Raw genomic sequence first — 5,553 nt, forward strand, 5'->3', positions numbered from 1 at the left:
CAGCTAAATGTTGTAGAAATGCTTTTCAATATTGGATAGAAATATCTCCCAAGGCATTTTACCCTTCAATAAATGTGATGAATTTGTTGCTTTTGTCTTGTTTGACAGGGCTTGGCCTCAGGGAAGTATTGACAAAATTGGACTTGAAGACGAGTATGACACCAAGCTAAAAATTAGCCACATCCTCCAAATTATTCAGCATGACACATCAGAGATCAACATCGAAACAACAGAATCCCTTACTGAAGCCTTTCTAAGGAGACTTTTAATGTGTGACAAAAACGCTAGAAGTGTGAAATGTGTATCTAGTGATCTGGAGATGGACAAGAATTCAACAGTTGAAGAACTGGATTGTTTCTCTGCTCAGACAAGTTCCTTCAGCAGAATATGGTTGGTAAAATGGTACAATGCCAGTTTGCAGTCCCGCTCCTGCTGCCAAACATTGAAACAAGAGAGCTAACCATGATGCTGTGATATATGCGTGAAATTGTCCAAAATTTCACACCCTGGCAGCAAGCATTCAGAGGAACAGGCAGTGAGGAAAGACTTGTGTTCTCTGAAATGCCTCTTGCATCATTTGCCAGGCTGGGAAAGCACTTCCTATCCAAGACTCAGATGTTAAACAAACTGCTAAGTAACAGAGAGCAGTACCATGACATATTTTACCATTCTGCTTTGGAGTGTGGAGATGTGCCACGAAGAATTTCAGAGGGGATTGTCGAATTCAGCTGGTACCTTTCTTGTGGCAACAGTTCTGTAGATAAGTTCAGTGAACCAATGGCTGTTGCCAACTTCAGAGGGGACATCAGGTCCTTTGATAAGCAGTTTACATTCCTCTTGCAGTCGTCTGCAGTTGTTTATATCCTCTGCGAAGAATCAGAGTTTGAAAACTTTAAATATCTGCAAGGAAAACATGTGCAAGCAAAAGTGATTTTGATCAGCAGCAGAAGAGGGAAATCGTTCAGATTAAAAATGTTGACATTTGAGCCAAACTTAAAAAAGGGTAAATTTAAGTGAAACAAAAGCAGCTGAAACAGAGTTAGTCAGGCCCCTCCAGGAATCGGTTTCTCAAATGCTCAGGAAAAAGTCGAAAAAGGTGTCTCTGGAAAATCTGGATGAAAGAGCTCCGTGTTGTGACATCCTCGTCGATGAAGATAGTGATGAATGCCGAAATGCTCTGAAGAATGCCAGAAAAATCACTGCACGTATTGATAAAATATCTGAGTTCGAAGACGAAGAACTACCAACTCAAGGAAACATCTGGAAAGCAATTTCATGGGTGCAAACAGAGCACTGGAGACTGCGAAAAGTTGGCAAAATAAAAACTGAGGAATACCGTAAGTCCCTGGAAAGAGAAGAAAAAGACTTCAACAAGAAGCAGCAAAGGTTTGAGATGACAACCACAATGTCAAACTTCCTCAATGGGTTGAGTGCCTCTGAAGTTCACTGCTCCTATTTCCTGAAATGGTTGGAAATGGCACTAGAAGATCTGTCCCAGCACCAGCTGTCAGCTCTACTGAAGCAATACATAGCACTAGAACAAAAGTCTCCAAAAGAAACAGATAAAATAGCAGATGTTGACCAACAAATTTCTATTTCCTCTTTACAAATAAAACAATTTTTTCGAGAGTGTGGGCAGCGATATACATGTATGGCTGGCCTCACAGAGTTCTGCATTCTAAGGAGAAAGATGGAACCGCTCCCCATGTTTGCTGCTCAGATGTTGCTAGATGGTGTCCCTCTTGAGTTTGTTGATGGAGATGCAGCAAACATTCCCTTGAAATGGATCAATGCTGTTCTTTCTGAGCTTCACTTCCTTATACAATCCAACAGTAAGGTCAAAGTCATTTCAATGATCGGAGTAGAAAATTCAGGAAAGTCAACTCTCCTCAACATCATGTTTGGGACCAGGTTTGCTGTCAACAAAGGAATGTGCACTACGGGAGCTTTCATGCAGATGATCACTGTCAGCAAACATGTAAAGAGCAAGATAGGCTGTGACTGCATCATGGTCATCGACACTGAGGGACTGAAGGCCCACAAGATGGTACAGGACAATCATAGCCACGAACGTGACAAAGAAGTAGCGCATCTTGCTTTGGCACTAAGTTACATCACAATAATCAATATTTCCAAGGACGCCTCAGTGGAAAAGGAGTTCTTGAGGATGGTACTTAATGCTCTGACAAGGGTAAAAGTTGAGGACAAGAAGCCATTGTGCCATTTTGTTCAAGTTCACATGACAGGAATGCCTGCTTCTGATCAAAAGAAAAGAGATAAGGCATTGCTAGAACAGTTCAATGTGATGATCCAGAGGGATCTTCAGATAAAGGCGACAAAGCTGATGATGTAGTAAGCTTTGACTCAAGCACCTGGATCTGGCACCTTCCTTTTGTTTGGAGAGGAACTCCAAAATTGGCTTCTTACAGCTCCTACTACAGTAGGATTGTACAGGCTATAAAACGTTGCCTGCTAACGGACCTAAGCAAATGCCCTGAGAGAGGTGATCTGATGGATTTTGCAAAGAGGATAGAAAGCTACTGGAAATCTCTATGAGGCATGACAAGTCGCTAAGCTTCCGGTATTTCAAATCCAGGAATAACTAAACGTGCTTTACGTCACTCAAAGAGAACAAACAGAGAAAGATCTGGCAGAGTTGATCCCAGACAGTGTTTTACAGCGATTCGTCGCGTCTCGGATCTTCCCTCCTATTCTGCAGAAAAGACAATCACGACTGGTCTGAATCCTTGCTAGATAGGAATTAAATAAACCTATCACAAATCTAACCATGAAAATAGAAAAGAACAATAATAACTGTTAATACAGTGAACCTAGAACATTTGAAGAACTTTAGAGATTACCAGCAGAATCTGTTTGACTGGAATCAGAGGAAATGGGAAAAGATGCCTGGGTCAAAAATTTGAAAAGAGAGTTTAGTCCTGAACTGCATCTTTCTTCTGGTTTGTTTGGTTGAAGCCTGCTGTCACACCTGGATGCACACCTGAAGGCACTTCCTTCTCAACAGTGGTCTCTAAAAAAGCCTTGGTCATCCAGTGCCTCACCATTTCCCTTGGGAATCTGGAATTTGGTTGACTGTTAAAATCTCTTCTATCAACCGAGAGCAATTCTGTAAAACAATCTTGTTTGGGGAGCTATTTTATTTCATGGTATTCTGACTTGGATGTGATGCTTGATAGGGGTTCTTTCCAGTTTGTAACAAGTCAGGGAGCTTACTCATTGTGTTGTTGTGTATCTTGAGGTAAGAACTGTTTTTATTTTCAGTCACCAGAGGACATTTATTTGTCCTTGTTTTGGAGTTGTAGACTATAGTTAGTGCTTCTTTTACTCTGTGCCTCCTAGTGTTCCATTTTAAGAAGTGTAACAAAAACCCTTAAAATGGTTTTAAGAGTTTTAAAATCTTTATTTTGCTGTTTTTCATGGTCACCTGTTTATCATATTTTTACTCTTTACTCTCTGGTCTTTTTAACTTTATGGGCAAATATGAATGGAGTTAAGTAGCTTGATTGTTATCATACAGTCAGTCATACACTGGACATGGCAAACATAATTTATTGTCATCCACCCATTTCCAGGTGGTACTGCTTGCTTGTGGAAATGCTATTGATTGTGTCTTCAGTTTCCTGTAAGACGGCAAGCATCACATCCAAGTGATTTTTTGGGATGTAATTGTCAGAAATGAGCTATATGTCTAAAATAACTGGCAGTTTAGCTAAAGTTCATTTTTATTTTTTTTGATGGTTGTTCTCCTGCAGACATCTGAAACTCAAACAACCTTAACAAGACCACTTTTTTTTGCGTTATACACTCAGATGGAGCTCAGTTTATAGATTTAGCTCTCGCATTTGAAACATTTACTCCAAATGAAATTGGATTACTAATCCTGCGATTAGTAGATTATTTCCCTTGGGTTATCAACAGATGAGGAATTGAGATGAATGCCAAGACGAATTTGAAACAACTACCAAAAAATCCTGTATGTTAGCTCCTTTCAGTTTGTCAACAAAAAATAATCAGAGGGATACACCCACCTCATGTCACTGCTGCCTGTGACCAGGCCCAAGTGAAGAACTATGGCTTCTGAAAAGGTGTATATTAGTAATTCAAATATAAATTATGGTATATGACTGACAAACAAGTAGAGCAGTTAGTCTTCTATGACTAGAAGACTTTTCATCCTTGTCCTTTGAGAGGTTGTTCAATCCAAAATTTGGTAAATCACAGGGATCATCTTTAATTTGTTACCAGGAATAAGTTTTGATAGGGTTGCTGTTTACTTTCATACTTGACTCCACTGGGACTTACTAACCTCTACTGATAATCAAAGTTACACTAAGTGTAAGTTTAAAAAATTTGCAGTAATTATCTTTTAGCAGTAATAATTAATTGCCTCATCCTAAGAAATTTTGAAAAATTCATCTTTTAGTATGAGAAATAATCAATAAAATAACAGTACACATATTAGGACTTTTGACTGTTACTTTAAAATAAAAGTAACAGAAGCATTTTCATAATTCAAATTTGACTTTTTATTATAATTGAAGTCTATAAGCTGATTGTCCATGAAAATCAGTTTATTGGGAGTCAAGGCCAGATGTTTTATTTGACCTTCCTTACATTGTTCTTAGTTATATTTAAACATTTGAAAAAAAGTAAAATTAAAACAGTTTCAGACAAAAGGATAGCTTGCATGGTCTGACTATTTGATGACTGTACAAATAATATTTTACACTGCATGAAAAGAGGGATTTTCGACAGCTACTGACACCTAGCACTGCCTCGTGCTTAGAGATTGAGTTCTATCGGCAAGAGTTTTTTGTCAGAATGGGAAATTGTAGGGAACTGCAAAGAATTGTACTATTTTAAAAGAACTTTTTGAAAAGTACTATTTTACGGAGTTACTTTTTCAGTATCGTATTGATATTAAAGCAATGTTCCAGCGGAAAACAACAGATGACACCACGGCGCTCCAAATAATTATTTGCAAAAGTATGTACTTAGAAACTCATAAGGCTATTTAGAAGAAATATATTATTTTTTACAGACTTTTTGGCAAATATGAGAAATTCTCAAATTAGTATTACTAAACTGACGTCAAAATGATATTACAGGCTGTTGTGCAGATTTTATGCTATATGGAAGCACAGGAATAGATCATTCTAAATATTATAAATGTTTGATACCTTCTAAGAATTTGTTGATTGAGGTATTTGTATATAAGCTAGTTTGCTTGTTCTCGCAAAATAATATTTTTCCTCTAGTGATGAAAGCAGACAACAGGCTGGCAATAATTAGGTTGTTATGTTTATTAATATTTAAATAATAAATGTTCATGTTTATTTCAGTGTTACATTTACCTTGAGAATAAAGTTAAATATTCATTTGAAAATGTACACAACTGCATCTGGCAAATTGTAAAAATAAACAGAAAAATATATTAATATGTCTAAATAAAATTTCAATGTGATTTGTCGTCACATTGTCAGACATTGACATAAAATTATTTAATACATGTCACATTTTATTATTTTTTTA

The sequence above is a fragment of the Xiphophorus hellerii genome, chromosome 5 (genome assembly GCF_003331165.1).
Source record: "Xiphophorus hellerii strain 12219 chromosome 5, Xiphophorus_hellerii-4.1, whole genome shotgun sequence".
Taxonomy (NCBI): Eukaryota; Metazoa; Chordata; class Actinopteri; order Cyprinodontiformes; family Poeciliidae; genus Xiphophorus; species Xiphophorus hellerii.